This window comes from Chiloscyllium plagiosum, unplaced genomic scaffold (assembly GCF_037043375.1).
Source record: "Chiloscyllium plagiosum isolate Xiang-an unplaced genomic scaffold, Cpla_swu_hap1 HiC_scaffold_3, whole genome shotgun sequence".
Lineage (NCBI taxonomy): Eukaryota > Metazoa > Chordata > Chondrichthyes > Orectolobiformes > Hemiscylliidae > Chiloscyllium > Chiloscyllium plagiosum.
This window is the reverse complement of record NW_028270141.1, coordinates 112541401-112559632: the sequence shown is the minus strand read 5'-3', so window position 1 is coordinate 112559632 and position 18232 is coordinate 112541401. Positions and strand designations below refer to the sequence as shown.

Sequence of the window (18232 nt, the reverse complement as noted above, 5' to 3'; positions counted from 1 at the left end):
GATCAAAAATATCTGAATATGTTGATTAAAATATCTCCACTTTGTAGACTCTAATTTAGTAGAAAATCCACCCCAGTAATTCCAATGCCTTGATCTGGTGACATAAGTTCATCATACATTATTCTTTCCAGATTTTATGGTTGGTGGTATCATGGAGTCATAGAGTCACAGAGATGTACAACATGGAAACAGACCCTTCAATCCAACCTGTCTATGCCGACCAGATATCCTCACCCAATCTAGCCCCACCTGCCTGCACCTGGCCCATATCCCTCCAAACTCTTCCTATTCATGTACCCATCCAGATGCCTTTTAAATGTTGCAATTGTACCAGCCTCCACCACTTCCTCTGGCAGCTCATTCCATACATGTATTACCCTCTGTGTGAAAAGTTGCCCCTTAGATCTCTTTTATATCTTTCCCCTCTCACCCTAAACTTATGCCCTCTAGTTCTGGACTCCCCAAACTCAGGGAAAAGACTTTGTCTATTTATCCTATCCATGCACCTCATAATTTTGTAAACCTCTGTAAGGTCACCCCTCAGCCTTCGACGCTTCAGGGAAAACAGCCCCAGCCTGTCCAGCCTCTCCCTATAGCTCTAATCCTCCAGCCCTGGCAACATCCTTGTAAATCTTTTCTGAACCCTTTCAGGTTTTACAACATCTTTCCAACAGTGGACTAACCAATGCAATATTCCAACAGTGACCTAACCAATGTCCTGTACAACCACAACATGACCTCCCAACTCCTGTACTCAATACTCTGACCAATAAAGGAAAGCATACCAAACACCTTCTTCACTATCCTATCTACCTGTGACTCCACTTTCAAGGAGCTATGAACATGCACTCCAAGGTCTCTTTGTTCAGCAACACTCCCTAGGACCTTACCATTAAGTGTATAAGTCCTGCTAGGATTTTCTTTCCCAAATTGCAGCACCTCGCATTTATCTGAATTAAGCTCCATCTGCCACTTCTCAGCCCATTGGCCCATCTGATCAAGATCCTGTTGTAACCTGAGGAAATCTTCTTCGCTGTCCACCACACCCCCAATTTTGGTGTCATCTGTAAACTTACTGACCATACTTCTTATGCTCACATTCAAATCATTTACATAAATGACAAAAAGTAGAGGACCCAGCACCGATCCTTATGGCACTCCACTGGTCACAGGCCTCCATTTCTGAAAAAAACCCTCCACCACCAACCTCTGTCTTCTACCTTTGAGCCAGTTCTGTATCCAAATGGCGAGTTCTCCTTGTATTCAGTTGATTGTCTTGATGACTGCCATTATATACAGCAAGGTTAAAAGCACGGGAATTAGATAATCAGATGAAAGACTTTTATAGTACTGAAATCTATACTATGCACTTACAACCAAAATATATGTGATCATTCTTCATACAGGTGTCTGAATTTTTTAATATTTCATTCACAAAATCCTATATTAGCATAAATTACTTTTATACACCAATTTTAGTGATCTTGACAATTCATCTGTGAACCTATAGTTGATATATAGCTCTGTTACCTTGCTGAAAAAGTTGACAAGCACAGCATATTAATTCACAAGTCTTCTATTCTATATAAAGCATCCCCTTTGACAGACTGACTTGAGTTCCAGGGTAATTGACTCAGTTGATTGACTAGTGTGTGTAAAATGAGTATTGAGCTTGGATGATCTTATATTATGCTGGGCTTGGCAAAAATGTTAGCAGACACATACTGGCATGACACAAGACAGCAATGATATACTAGGTAGTATAAACAGGACAGATGACCAAATACTTGGAGGAAAAGGAAAAGGTGGAAAGGCAGAAGGAATTAGAAAGGAAATCCAGGCAGTAGATTTAATCTATTTCTGGGATTGATATCACTTATGCCTGAGATGGCTCATGTGAGGCGCTTTAGTACAAGTTGCAATATTAAAGTGATTACAGAAATACAAATTGTTGGGGTTTTTGTGCTTAGAAAGCTGACATGATTGACAAGCTTCTGAAACAATTAGCCTTCACCAAAACTCACTGTAAAATATGGAGCTCAGAATGCAAAACACCCAATATAAAAACACCCAATATGTTCATCAGCAGCATTGAGGCAATTCATGGCACGTTGTTCAGGGTAATGCATCTAGCAGAAATGTCAGACTTGACTACACTCACACAAGCCTATTATTCATAGACCAGCACAGTTGAAGTATTCCAATATTAATGCTTTGGGACAAAGCCCAGATGTACAATGATAATTCAGGAGTACTTAGTGACAAAGAAATGTGTAACCAACTGTGGTACTTAAAAAAGCTTCAAAAATCATCACTACTTGTCATTAGAAGGTGAAGCCTCATAGACAGATAAAAATGCTTTTGAAGCTCTTAAGAATCACTTTCTGTATCATTTTTGCTGTGATCAAGCCCTTCCAATTTGACAGGCACTCTTGGTGAAAAAAGAGGCAACTCAACAAATGAAATTGCATCTAGTGAAAAAAAATTCGAGAAAGGGTTCACATGCTAAATCTTACCCTGAATACACAAACTCCCCTCGCTGTTACCGGGAAGTAAAAAGTCATGGGCTTTCAGAGACATGAATATTGCAGTTCCAGAGCCAGACTGAAGGCAAACAACACCATAAATACTGTGAATGCAGTAAATCTGATGTAAACTCCCTTTCTTTCCCCAGGAAGCTGACCAACCACACTGAGCATTCAGCATTCTCTGTTTTTAATGGAATTTGCAGGTTCTGTTTTCATTTCAGAACATAGCTAATGGGTTTGTTTACTTTTACATGGTTTGAATTTATTTATGAATTTATATATGAATTATTCACTCAGTCAAGACAGAGGAAACTCAGTTTCTTTGACTGAAATTCATAATTTGGGGAGTCCCTGATTTTAACTGCAATGACAATGGTATCCAATGCTCTAAGCTTTGAAATTTCCAGCTCTCTCTCTCCTGCATTAAGTTTCTCTTCAACATCTTCCTTGCTGACCAAGCTTTTAATCAACTTGCCTAATCTGTTCCAAAACAAAAACTGGAAATGTTCCATTGATCTGACAGCTTCTGTGAAGAGACTGAGAGACAGCATTTATACATCAAGAGGCTGATCTTTCACCAAAACTGGCTGCAGTTAGAGAAGTGAAGCGAGCACAAAGGAGTAAAGATCAAAAGGGCAAGGGTGTCAGGCAGGAGAAATTAAATAATAGAAGACTTGTGATTTAAAGCAGTCTTCAATGTTTTTTAGCCCTTAGCAGAAATTCTCTTGTGATTTTCCTAGCATCCGACGTGCTTCTGTAACTTAAATTCTTTCACAGCATTACTTTTTGCCAATTCTGATAAACAGGTAATTGATCGAAGATGTTAACTTTATTTCAACCTACTGACCACCTTAGACCTTCTAACATTTTCTGATTTTTCTTTAATTTCATGCTTCCAACATCCACAATAGTTTGCATTTAAAAGGCTACTTTGTAAATTGGTGCCATTATTGTCTGATTACATTTCTGAGCAGCAGCTTGGAATGTTTTACCTTGTTAGAAGAATTATAAAAATGTAAGTAGATGTTGTGAGTGAATGGTACCCTTCAATGAGAAAAACTGGTTTCAAATAATATTTTACAGTTTCAACATTGTCCATTTGTCTATTGTCTTTTGTGAATCCCTGCAAAACCAGCTTGTAACAAGTCGTCACTGAAGACTAGACAACCTGAATCATGAAGCATTCAGTCAACCAATCATAACAGGTTTTCATGAGCAGATCTCCAAGTTTCATTCTGTTTCCTAGCATAAAAATTAAAGGATAGCAGTTAAAAGACTTCTTATAGGTTTAAAATTGAGAACTGAAAGGCTTCCTCCAGGCATAGAATTAACAATAGCAGTCAAAATATATTGTCATTTGACAGAGACATTCTGTTCAAAAGCACTAAAAAGTGACATTCTAATGCAAAGAAGCTTACCTCTGTGCAGTGGCCAGTTGGTTCCACTATTTTGTTTCCTTCAATTGGGCACCAAGGCTGGCGTAATGTCATTACTCCTTGTTTGGTGTGAACTCCCTCTACTGGCTGAACTTTGTTACTACAGACCTTGATCTCTTAAAGGCACAAAGCCACAATTAGCAAAATTTCTTGAAGAACCCTCATGAAAAATAATGTAAAATAGAGGCAAAAGGAAGAAAAATAAAACAGAACAGACATCCAAGATAAAAAAGGAACTAATAAGTCATAAATTCTATTTCAATAAAATGAGAATCACAGACCTTCTACAAGAAATAGAAGGCAAACATTTGCTTATGGATTGGCCAGCAAGTAACATCATCATTGAATTATTGCTTTTCAAGCAACATTTGCAGCGTGACCTTGCAGATCAAGTCATAAATGATCCTGAAGGTGGCTATCTGAAAATCTTACTAGCAATCAGAAAGGTGCAGCTTCACAGCTTCACAAATATATCCTGTCTTTCTGAGCATGATGAAAGTGATCCAAACAAGATTTGGTCAGTAACTCAGGACCTCATGATATAAATCAACTTCAGGATTAGCAAACTCAACTAATGTTGTACAGACAGAAGCTACAATAATCTATTGCCATTTTTGTTGTTGTCAAATGCTGCAGCAAGGGCATGAGTGAGATTTATCCAAAGAAGAACTCATGAAGACGCTAATTAAATTGGTAATTGCATCCCCTTCAGCCATAGCTTTCCAAACAAGATTTTCTGGGCATTTGCAGAGATCACATCCTTGACCCCTTTCTGGAAGTTGAACCCAACATGAAGCTATAGGAGCATTTCAACATCAACTTCATGTTTTATGGGCAGGCAACATTATAGGTAGGATCAGCAAACTGCAGCAAACCAACAAGATCACTAATAGCTGCAATTTGTCACAGCTAACCAGATGTTGTCCAGCATTTCTTCACATCTGGAAATCATGTGACACCAAAGGGGATAACGTGCAGAAAGTCTGGTGTTAAAATTCAAACCAGACCCTGAAACAAGACCCAGGTGACCAACAAGTTGTACATCACCACATCACTGGCAGCACAGAAAGTCATCTAAATGTATACAAAAATATCAACAAAATAAACAGGCAACAAACTGAAAAGCAGCTTTTGGAAGATGATCAAGTGTTCTTATTGTCAATCTCATAGACAATGTCAATGTTATAACTTGATCAGAAGCATCTTTTTTAAACTTGTAGACAAAGTCATAAGTCACATGACACCAGGTTATCATCCAACAGCTTTATTTAAAATCACAAGCTTTAGGAGATTTTACATAAACTTGTTGGCCTATGACATGGTGTTGTGTGACTTCTGACTTTTTCAAATTTGCTTATGCAATGCAGATATCATTGGCACTTATTGCCCATCCCTAATGGCCAGGTGGACAGTTAAAAGTAAACGCATCACTGTAATTGTAGAGTAGGCCAAACCACATACAGATGCTGGATTGCATTCCCTAAATAAGGTTAGTGAGATGGATTTTTACAACAATTGACAATGGCTACATGGTCACGCATTGACAAGCTTGTTATTCCAGACTTCTATTGAAATCAAATTATACTATCTGCCATGGTGGGATTTGAATACATGTCCCCAGATTATTAGCCTGGGTTTCTGGATTACTCGCCCAGTGACATTACCAATGCATCACCACATCCTCAAAATATCACTGTCCCAAAAGACAGGTTGATGAACCCTGACAGCCAAATAGGGCCATGTGCACTGTTTAAAAGACATGCTATTTTAACAGAATTACTTTATTTGTAAAACATTTCAGAGTTGCAGCTGAGTTTATTTCTTACTGATTTGTTCTGGCATGCTCCTGATGTCAGAATTACCAGAATCAATGACAGCCAGTTTGCACACTCTGTAGTATTTACCCGAAGCTGCACCTAGTTTAATGTTGTTGCCACTGTACTGGTGCTCACCAGTCTTGGCTAATATAGAATCATAATCAATCTCTGATTTCCTCATGACTGGACAGCTGTTGGCATGAATACCAGCTTGGTTTTGCCTTGACAAATCATTTGTTTGTTTGTAGCCCAGCACACATTTGCCACTTTTCACAAACAACTGGAGCCTAGAATTAATGGATCCTAATTTTTTTTTGTTTTCTTGGCCGCCACCATTTTGCCTACCTAGCCATCTACTTTCCAGTGTTTGCTGAGCCCAAGGGGCCATAACAGTGAGGAGGAAGACAAGAAGGAGCCAACAGTGCAGGGTCAGACTTCACTCAGGGATGACCATAAGCAAAGAACCAAATGTGATATGTACAGCTATACGTAATGCTCCATGGTACAATATAGAAAAGACAGCATTAAACAGACCATCAATTCTGTGTATGATTGGTGTGTCATTACTGGAAATGTGTTGCTGGAAAAGCGCAGCAGGTCAGGCAGCATCCAAGGAACAGGAGAATCGACGTTTCGGGCATAAGCCCTTCTTCAGGGCATAAGCCTTTCCTGAAGAAGGGCTTATGCCCGAAACGTCGATTCTCCTGTTCCTTGGATGCTGCCTGACCTGCTGCGCTTTTCCAGCAACACATTTTCAGCTCTGATCTCCAGCATCTGCAGTCCTCACTTTCTCCCTGGAGTGTCATTACACAAGTTCAACTTAGATTCATGAAATCTTCTATCTGACAGGTGCCATTAATCCAGAAATGGTAGAACAACTATGATGCACATAAGAACATAACAACATTTGAACTAGGAGCAGGAGTAGGCCATCTGACCCCTTAAGCCCACTCTGCCATTCAATAAGATCATGGCTGATCTTTTTGTGGCCTCAGCTCCACCTACCTGCTCTCTCACAATAACCCTTCATTGCTTTACTGTTCAAAACACTATCTATCTTAGCTTTAAAAACATTTACTGAGGAAGCCTCAACCACTTCACTGAGCAGGGAATTCCATAGATACACAACCCTCTAGGTAAAGAAGTTCCTTCTTAATTCATTCCTAAATCTGCTCTCCCTAATTTTTCAGGTTATGCCCTCTTGTCCTAGTGTCACCCACCAGTAAAAAAAATCCTCTCTTATTCTATGTTATCTATTTCCTTCATGTCTCAATGTCAGCAGTAAATAGGATCAAAAGGGAACAAAAGTGGAAAAAGGCAAAATTATTGGTTCTTTATTTGAATTTGCACAGCGTTTGTGAAAAGGTAAATAAATTAATGGAACAAATAGAGATTACTGGGTTAGACCTAATAGCCATTTCAATGAAACAGTGACAAGGAGATCAAAACCGGTAATTAAATATTCAGGGGTATATGACATTTTCAGAATGACAAGGAGGAAGGAAAGAATGGTGAGTTTACATTGTTTGTACAGAATGGATTAAGTACAACATCAAGAAATTACCTTAGAAAATGTCAAAATCATATGAGTGGAGTTATGAAATAAGAAAGGGAAGAAGATACTGGTGTGGGAAGCCTATAGGCCCCAAAACGGTAGCTACATGGTAGGACAGAGAATAACTCTGAAGACAATGAGGGCATGTAAAAAAGATAGCCCATTAATCATGGGTGATTTTAGTCTTATGTAGATTGGGATAGTCAGATTGGCCAAGGTAGCCATAAGGATGAATTCATGCAGTGTATTCAGGTCCGCCTCCGAGAACTATACATTGTGGACCCAATCATGGATCAGGCTATTTTAGAATTGATCATGTGTAATGATGCAGGTATCAGAGTAAAAGATCTCCTCAGAAAAACTGACCATGACAGGGTGGAATTTAACATTCAGCTTCAGAGAGAGAACTTGGGTCAGAAACAATAGTATTAAGCCTAAATAATTACAAAAATTAAGCACAAAATGAGAGCACACCTAGCTGGAGTTTAACAAACAATGGCAGAGTTTTAAGGAGATAGTTTATGTCTCACAGCAAAGATGTGAGAAAGAAAAATATTAGGAAAGGTTAAGCCAACTGTGCTTAACCAATGAAGTTAAGGATAGCATCAAATTGAAAGAAAGAACGTACGATGTGGGTAAGATTAGTTGTAATCCAAAGAATTGGAAGTATTTAAAACAACAAAAAACAGCCAAGAAAAAAAGGGCAAGAAGATTAAATGAAGGGGAAACGAACACGGCTAAAGATCAAAACGTTGCCTAGACCTGGTGGGGATGCATCATTTGATATTTAAAGGAATAATTACAGAGGTAATGGATGCACTCATAGTGATCTTCCAAAATCCTTAGATTCTGGACAAGTCTCAGAGGATTAGAAAACTGATAATATAACACTTTTACTTAAAAAAGGAAGGAAACAAGAAAAAAAGGTGATGATCAGCCAGTTATTTTAACATCTGTTAGTGGAAACTGTTTAGAGTGTTAGAAAGGATGTAATAGTAGAAATCTTTGAGGAGGTAATAAACAGGATAAAGGGGTAGCAGTGGACGCAATGTATTTGGATTTTCAGAAGACATTTGATTAGGTACTACAAACTAGAGAGCTTATTACAGCATGAACTCATAGTGATAGAGTTAGTTTATTAGTATGAATAAAGCATTAGCTAACTAATAGAAGACAGAGAGTTGGGATAAGGGAATCATTTCAGGACGGCAGCCTGTATCTCGTGGACTACCACAGGGAATAATGCTGGGGCCAAGATTATATACAATATATGTTAATGACTTGGATGAGGAAAGGGAATGTACTAAAGCCAAGATGATACAATAATAGGTGGGATGGCAAACAGCAAGGATAATACAAAGTGTTTTATAGGTAGATTAAGCTAGTGGACAAAAAGTTGGCAGCTGGAATACAATGTGAGGTTATACACTTTGGCAGGGATAGTGGAACTGAATACAATTTAAATTGATAAAAGACTGCAGAAAGCTATAGCACAAAGGGATTTGGGAGTCCTTGTACATGAATGACAAAAAGCCACCATACAGGTTCGGTGGGCAATAAAGAAGGCAAATGGAAAATTGATCGTTATTTCAGAGGGAATGGGATACAAAAAAAAGGAATGTCTTGCTAAAAGTATACAAGGCAGAAGACAGACCGCAGCTGGAATTATGAGAACAGTTAAAGGCCCCTAACTAAAGAAAAATATACAGGCATTGGAGGCGGCCCAAAGAATGTTCATTAGGTTAAATCCAGGTATGGAAGGATAGTCTTATCAGGAGAGATTGAGAAGGTTGGGCGTGTGCTCATTGGAATTTAGAAGGAGAGGTCATGCAAAATCCTTAGGGAACTTCACAAGGTCAATACAGAGAAGTTATTTCTCCTTGTGAGAGAACCTAAGGCCAGACAGCATCAGAAAAAAGGAGTCATTCATTTAAGACAGAGATGAGGAGGAATTTCTTCTCTCAGAGAATGGTGCATCTGTGGAATTCTTTACTACAGAGGATTGAAGAGGTCAAGCTGTTAAGTATGTTTTATGCTGAGATAGACACGTTGATCAATAAGGGAATCAAAGGATATGCAGAAAAGGCATGAAAGAGGATTTGATGATTGTCAGATCAGATAGGACCTTATTGAATGGTGAAGCAGACTCCAACAGCTGAATTGGCCTGGCAGAGTCTGATAATGACCCGAAACATTAACTCTGAATTCTCTCTGCAGATGCTGCCAGACTTGCTGAGCTTTTCCAGCAATTTCTGTTTTTGTTTCTGATTTACATTATCCGCAATTCTTTCAGTTTTTATTTCCATATGCTGAATTTCCATATTTTTATTTCCATTTTTCCAGTTTTTATTTCCATACTTCTGTTCCTACATCTTATGGTCACCTGACTATATATAATGTTGTTGGGGATGAATTTTGTTTGGAAAAAACGGGCATGCTATTTTATGTCTCACAGCAGATATGCAATAAAGCTTTAAAGGACATGCATATGACCTAATCATAAGTCTTAGTCATTCCTCTAGCATTATGATATAGATACATGGATGCAAACATGCTGCAGTATATCTAAATTCCTTAGCTTTGAGCAAACTCCACACAGTTACCCAAGGCTGGAATCAAACCCAGCTCCCTGGTGCTGTGAAGCAGCAGTGCTAACTACTGAGCCACCATGCCACCCAGCATTCCAAAACATGCAGTCACCATCTCATTGCTCTGCAATGAGTTTGGACTGGATGCTGTTCTAATAATCCATCTGATTGAGAACTGGAAAATAATGAAAATATTTCATTTAAACTTCCTTAAAAGATGCATTGTCAAAACGCAGAAACATATTGACCCATCTAAGTCATAAAATTAGATTAGAAGCACACATTTAACTTCAAAACTGCATGAACCAAATGCTTTCAAAAATGAAGAATTTTCAGTTCTATGGAAGAGTGATAGTGAAATCAATGTTAACTCTGTTCTTATTGCCACAGATACTGCCAGGTCTGCTTGGTTTCTCCAGAACTTTCTGTTTACATTTCAGATCTTCATGATCTACAGAGTTTTGCTTTTGGACAAGAAATGTGAAAAAAAAAAATGTTTTGACTGGGGGATGTTTGAAGCGCTGTACTGAAACATAACTTCACTCCGAGCTCTGCACAATAGCTCTGTGGTACTTAGTGAATAGAGAATTTTATTTTCTAGACCTTTTATTTGTTTATTTTTGTATTGTACACAAACAATTTAGCATCAAATACCAAAGACCACTTCTGTATTTGTCACCAATAATATTCACAGGAAACATTTATCACACAGGATCTGTTGCCATGTTGCCTAGCTCTTGGTTAGACATAAAATTAAGTTGTCAAGACTACAGAGCAACGTGTATCATCATTCTGTCCACAATGGAGGTATTAGCCGTCACTCAAAAAACACAAGCTCCAACATTATTTTACTTTCACTTCTTGCTCTGACCAAAAACTTCATATCTTCATTAACTAGAATTAGAATTGATATCACCTCAACTTAAATTCTTTGTCCTCACCGGGGAGATTTGACAGGCTAGTCGGTTCCCACTTATTATTAAACTACTGAAGAACAAACTCGCAATCATTCTCAAATTAGTGCAGTGAATGGTGTATTTTAAGATTTGCTGTGCATTAAATGGTTGGGAGAGGACAAAAATCATGCCATTCACCTGTTCTCAATTACAATCCATTTGCCACCAAGTGAAGTGCATTAATAGGACAGAATTTTGTTGGAGCCAAGGGGTCCTCAGTGACAGCCCCAATAACTGGAAACAACTTTGCCTGGTCCATTTTGTCATCCCCATCTACATTTCTAAGCTCTCTGGCTACTCACTAGTTACAATCAGCACTTGTTTCCACTTACAGGGCAGGGTCAACCCTGAAGAATTGCCATCTGGTCAAAGAATTGACAGCACAGCAGTCTCAACAACACGATCTGGAACAATAGCTATTGCTGGGACTGAACTTAGCAGATAGGGCACCAGTAGACAGACCACCCTCCCGGCTAATGAGTGCCAGTGTGTGGGGCCAGGGTTGGTCAATCTGAAGAAGACTGCTATCGGACTCAACATGTTAACTCCATTGCTTTGTCCACAGGTGCAGCCAGACCTCCTGAGTTTTTTCAGCACTTCCAGCATGTACAAAATTATGAAGGGAATAAAGGAAAGCGAAGAGGGTTATGTCAGATTACAACAGGATCTTGATCAGATGGGCCAATGGGCTGAGAAGTGGCAGATGGAGTTTAATTCAGATAAATGCAAGGTGCTGCATTTTGGGAAAGCAAATCTTAGCGGGATTTATACACTTAATGGTAAGGTCCTAGGGAATGTTGCTGAACAAAGAGACCTTGGAGTGCAGGTTCATAGCTCCTTGAAAGTGGAGTCACAGGTAGATAGGATAGTGAAGAAGATGTTTGGTATGCTTTCCTTTATTGGTCAGAGTATTGAGTACAGGAGTTGGGAGGTCATGTTGCAGCTGTACAGGACATTGGTTAGACCACTGTTGGAATATTGCGTGCAATTCTAGTCTTCTTCCTATCGGAAAGATGTTGTGAAACTTGAAAGGGTTCAGAAAAGATTTACAAGGATGTTGCCAGGGATGGAGGATTTGAGCTATAGGGAGAGGCTGTACAGGCTGGGGCTGTTTTCCCTGGAGCATCGGAGGCTGAGGGGTGACCTTACAGAGGTTTACAAAACTATGAGGTGCATGGATAGGATAAATAGGCAAAGTTTTTTCCCTGGGGTTGGGCAGTCCAGAACTAGAAGGCATAGGTTTAGGGTGAGAGGGGAAAGATATAAAAGAGATCTGAGGGGCAACTTTTTCACACAGAGGGTGGTACATGTATGAAACAGGCTGCCAGAGAAAGTGGTGGAGGCTGGTACAATTGCAACATTTATGAGGCATTTGGATGGGTATATGAAAAGGAAGGGTTTGGAGGGATATAGGCCGGGTGCTGGCAGGTGGGACTAGATTGGGTTGGGATATCTGGTTGGCATGGACGGGTTGGACCGAAGGGTCTGTTTCCATGCTGTATATCTCTATGACTCTATTACTCTATGAATAGATAAGATAGAAGCAGGGAAGTTGTTTCTACTGGTGGGGGAAACTAGATCGAGAGGGCATAGCCTCAAAATAAGGGTGAGCAGGTGATGGATTGAGTTGCGGAGGAAATTCTTCATTTAGAAGATTGTGAATCTTCAACAGCCCAGTGAAGCAGTTTAGGCTACCTCACTGATATTATTTATAAGGTAAAGATAGATTTTTGAACAGTAAGGGTTATGATGAGCAGGCAGATAAGTGAAGCTGGGTCCAAGAAAAGATTGGCCATGATTTATTGAATGGCAGAGCAAGCTTGATGGACCAGATGGCCTACTCCTGCTCCTACTTCTTATGTTCTGCTGCTATTTTAGTTAACGTGATCCCTGTCAAGGGCCCCCCCCCTCCATAGGCCATAGGTTGCTCAATAAGATCATCTGATTTACAAAGGTTTCAGCAGATACCCTCCCCACATATTGTAGGGCCCATCTGCTGGGTGGCAAAAGGAGAGAGGCGCACAAGTGGCTCAATTAGTTTCTGGGTGGGACGGTGGTCATTTATCTTCCCTAGTAAAGAGGCAATGGGAGCAGTTCATCACTGGGCACTCCACCAACCCATATCCTCCCTCACCATTTTACAGTTTCTCCACTGCATTATCTAATTACCTCTTACCAGTCTATAGTTGTCAGCTAAGTATAGGACCAAGTCAACTCTGATGCCCCATAATAAAAAATATAGCAACCACATCCCATGTTCATGCAAAGAGACAATAATCAGATCACTAATGCCCATAAGAAATGCCTTATTGTGAACTGCTACTGTAAGGAGAGATGGAACAAAGCAAGAAAGTTTCCTGAGAAAGGTGTAGACAAAAAGAGAATATCAAAATAAATAATCTTTTCAGATGTTGACAAATCTATCAATGTGCATTGCAGTCAAAACCTCAATGCTCTGCACCATGCGGTAAAACAGGGACATCAAGATGTCTGACATTTATTGGTGGAAGAAGAGATCGATGTGAATGCAGTGGGTCAGGTAAAAATGAAACTTTCTGCGCCACTGTATAAACTCAGGTTTTGTCTCCAAACCTGTACTTAATAAACTAATCTCAGTCAAGCAAAAATTAGTTACAGAAAATGTCTAGAAAAGAATGAAATCTAAATCAATCAGAATTTTCACTTCTGATCAGATTCCAGGGACTATTATTGATAAAGTGCATAAATGTCAGATGGTGACAGGGTTAGGTCCAGCTACTTCGCTCCTGTATATAAGGCTATGCTGACCCATGAAGAATAACAATTATAAACAGAAACTGCTGGAGAAACTCATAAGGTCTGGCTGCATTGGTGGAGATCGAAACAGTTATTGTTCCAAGTCCAGTACTATTCTTCAGGAAGAACAATTACCTTAAACTCAAAATGTTATTGCTGTTTCTCCATGAATGCTGCCTGACATGCTAACTTTCTGCTTTTATTTCAGATCTCTGGTATCTATTGTATTTTGCTTTTGTGTACTTGAAGACTGGATGTTTAAACTTGATATGGCTACAGGAATGGTGCAGGAGGGAAGGATTCAGATACTTGGGTAATTGGGGCCCATGCTGGGGTAGGTGGGACCTCTACAAGCGGGATGGTCTACACTGAACCAGAGGCGTGCCAATATCCTGGGGGGGATGCTTTTCGGGAGGATTTAAACTAATTCAGCAGGGAGAAGGGAACCGGAATTGTAGGCCCAGTGTACAGGAGGTTGACAGTAGTGAGGTAATGAGTAAGGTTTCAAGGTCGCAAGAGTGTGGCGGCAGGCAGGAAGGTGGTTTGAAGTGTGTCTACTTCAACTCCAGAAGCATCCGGAACAAGGTGGGTGTAGTTGCAGCATGTGTTGGTACCTGAGACTTCGATATTGTAGCCATTTCGGAGACATGGATAGAGCAGGGATAGAAACGGTTGCTGCAGGTTCCAGGGTTTAGATGTTTCAGTAAGAACAGGGAAGGTGGTAAAAGTGGGGGAGGTGTGGCATTGTTAGTTAAGGTCAGTATTATGTTGGCAATAAGGACGTTTGATGAGGACTCGTCTACTGAGGTAGTATGGGCTGAGGTTACAAACAGGAAAGGAGAGGTCAATGTGTTGGGAGTTTTCAAAAGGCCTCTGAAAAGTTCCAGAGATGTAGAGGAAAGGATTGCAAAGATGATTCTGGATAGGAGTGAGAGTGACAGGGGAGTTGTTATGAAGGTTTTAATTTTCCTAACATTGACTGGAAATGCTGTAGTTCGAGTACCTTAGATGGGTCAGTGTTTTGTCCAGTGTCAGGAGGGTTTCCTGACACAGTATGTAGACAGGCCAACAAGAGGCAAGGCCACACTGGATTTGGTACTGGGTAATGAACCTGGCCAGTTGTTAGATTTGGAGATAGGTAAGCACTTTGATGGTAGTGACCACAGTTCGGTTAAGCTTACTTTAGTGATGGAAAGGGACAGGTATATACTGCAGGGCAAGATTTATAGCTGGGGGAAAGGCAATTATGCTGCAATGAGGCAAGATTTAGGATGCATAGGATGGGAAAGAAAGAAAATTGCAGGGAATGGGCACAATTGAAATGTGGAGCTTATTTAAGGAACAGCGACTGCATGTCCTTGATAAGTATATACCTGTCAGGCAGGCAGGAAGTGATCGAGCAAGGGAACCGTAGTTTAATAAAGATGTTGAATCTCTTGTCAAGAGGAAGAAGGATGTTTACGTAAAGATGAGCCATGAAGGGTCAATTAGGATGTTGAGTGTTACAACTTAGCCAGGAAGGACCTAAAGAGAGAGCTAAAAAGAGCCAGGAGGGGTCCTGAGAGGTCTTTGCCAGGTGGGATCAAGGAAAACTCTAAAGCTTTCTATAGGTATGTCAGTACTAAAAGAATGAATACAGTAAGATTAGGGTCTATCAAGGACAGTAGTGGGAAGATGTGCATGGAATCTGAAGAGATAGGAGAGGCGCTAAATGAATATTTTTTATCAGTATTCACACAGGAAAAAGACAATGTTGTCAATGAGAATACTGACATACAGGCAATTAGACTAGATGGGATTGAGATTAATAAGGAGGAGGTGTTAGCAATTCTGGTAAGTGTGAAAATAAATAAGTCCCCTGGGCTGGATGAGATTTATCCTAGGATTGTCTGGGAAGCTAGGGAGAAGATTGAAGAGCCTTTGGCTTTGATCTTTATGTCATCATTGTCCACAGGAATAGTGCTAGAAGACTGGAGAATAGCAAATGTTGTCCCCTTGTTCAAGGAGGGGAGTAGAGACAACTCTGGTAATTATAGACCAGTAAGCCTTATTTCAGTTGTGGGTAAAGTATTGGAAAAGGTTATAAGAAATAGGATTTATAATCGTCAAGAAAGGAATAATTGAATTAGGAATAGTCAACGCAGTTTTGTGAAGGGTAGGTCGTGCCTCACAAATCTAATTGAGTTCTTTGAGAAGGTGGCAAAACAGGTGGATGAGGGTAAAGCAGTTGATGTAGTGTAAAGTGTTTGATAATGTTCCCCACAATAGGCTATTGCAGAAAATGCGGAGGCATGGGATTGAAGGGGATTTAATGGTTTGGATCAGAAATTGGCGAGCTGAAAGAAGACAGATCGTGCTGTTTGATGGGAAATGTTCATCCTGGAGTTCAGTTATTGGTGGTGTACTGCAAGAATCTGTTTTGGGGCCACTGCTGTTTGTCATTTTTATAAATGACCTGGATGAGGGCATAAAAGGATGGGTTAGTAAATTTGTGGATGACACTAAAGTCGGCAGAGTTGTGGACAGTGCGGAAGGATGTTGCAGGGCTGGGCTGAGAGGTGGCAATTGGAGTTTAATGCAGAAAAGTGTGAGGTGATTCACTTCGGAAGGATTAACAGGAATAAAGAATATTGGGCTATTGGTAAGATTCTTGGTTGTGTGGATGAGCAGAGAAATCTTGGTATCCATGTACATAGATCCCTGAAAGTTGCCATCCAGGTTGATAGGGTTGTTAAGAAGGTATATGGTGTGTTAGCTTTTATTAGTAGAAGGATTGAGTTTCGGAGCCATGAGGTCATGTTACAGCTGTACAAAACTCTAGTGCGGCCGCACTTGGAATATTGCGTACAGTTCTGGTTGCCACATCATAGAAAGGACATGGAAGCATTGGAAAAGATGCAATGGAGATTTAACAGGATGTTGCCTAGTCTGGAGGGAAGGTCTTATGAGGATAGGCTGAGGGACTCGAGGCTGTTTTCGTTAGAGAGAAGGTTAACGGATTACTTAATAGACACATACAAGATGGTCAGAGGATTAGATAGGGTATAGGACAGATGTCAGATGTAGATTCTTTACTCAGAGAGTAGTAAGGGCGTGGAAAGCCCTGCCTGCAACAGTAGTAGACTTGCCAATGTTAAGGACATTTAAATGGTCATTAGATAATGGAATAGTGTAGGATGGGTGGGCTTTAAATCGGTTTCACAGGTCGGCGCAACATTGAGGGCTGAAGAGCCTGTACTGCGCTGTATTGTTCTATGTTCTATGTTCTACTGAGTGTTTTAATTTTCTTATTGATACTTTCTTAACAGGCTTTCAATATGAATAATTAGCTACTAAGCACATCATTGCTAAAATGAATAAATAATACACCAATCAATCATGTAGTTAGCTCATGTTCGCAGCCCTGCAATTTATTGCTCCCTAAATGCATTTTTTTATATGGTCTGCAATCAAACTAATGCTACTTGTCAGTGTATTTTCAAACCAGTACCTTAGATGGTTTGTATGTTTGATAAGCACCTGACTTTACTGTGTAGATATGGAAAGAATGTTTCCTCTTGTGGAGAATCTAGAACTAGGGATGATAGTTTAAAAATAAGGGGTCATAATATCATATTCTTCAATACATCTATAGGAATATGTGTTACAAAGTATCATCAGCTTTTATAATAACATATGAAGGAATAATTTAGCAATAACTTAACCATAATTGAATATCATTGTTTGAGAATTTGACATTCTTGGCCCAAAACAGAATTACCCAACATAAAACGTTTTATATAGATTTATAAGACTTTTTAAAATATAATCTTTATTTCACTGTAAATCACTTAATCCATTTACACAGCTATTGGGGAATGAGTTAATGGTCCACTCATGCCAACTGAATTCATCTGCCACAAATTATCATGCAATTACGTACTGCTAGTCAGCAATTGTAATTCACTGATTTTACTATGGAAGGCATGTGGAATTGATGTTTAAGATACTTAACATCACAGAAGCTTGGAGCAGATACATGATTTAAAATGGTACTACTGTATTTTAGTTTTAACAACCAACTCTTGTATACAGTTTACTTCCACAACAATTCTATTTGCTGCATCAGACTAGATTTAATAACTAAACAGAAATACAATTGAATCTATTCAGATATGTTGAGATCATCCTCCATTTCATATATACCATCTTAGTGTATGACAAAATCTTATGAAAACTTCAAGCCCAGTGGCCTCTGGAGAAGTACATTAGTTTTCAGTGCTGCTGACCTACTTATAAATGGCTCTCTGATTTATTTTACTGGGAGTCCAATTGGATTGGTAACTTGAAAGTGACAGCTTTTACTTTGCAACAGAAGTGAGGCCAGTGGATTTGCAGCAATCAGGTTGCAGCAATAAATTCCACAGAAAAATACACTGACTACAGTATCTTGTTGCAGAAGGGTGTGCTTGTCAATTAACTGCAATAGTGATGAACTCAGCAAGTTTTTGCAATAATCCACTCAAATCATATATTAATTCCCTTTGGCTTTGCATCATTTACTACACGAATTTCTCGTAGACTGTGATTTCCTCCAT

At 39.6% G+C, this 18232-nt stretch overlaps 1 protein-coding gene and 1 pseudogene across 10 annotated transcripts in view; both read right to left on the bottom strand.

Annotated features, from left to right (window-relative positions):
- LOC122548404 (glutamate receptor ionotropic, kainate 2) overlaps positions 1 to 18232 on the bottom strand; it is a 451896-nt gene that overhangs the window by 416460 nt on the left and 17204 nt on the right. The gene's annotated exons all lie outside the window — the stretch shown is intronic.
- On the bottom strand, positions 5780 to 6117 carry LOC122548406 (large ribosomal subunit protein eL30 pseudogene; annotated as a pseudogene).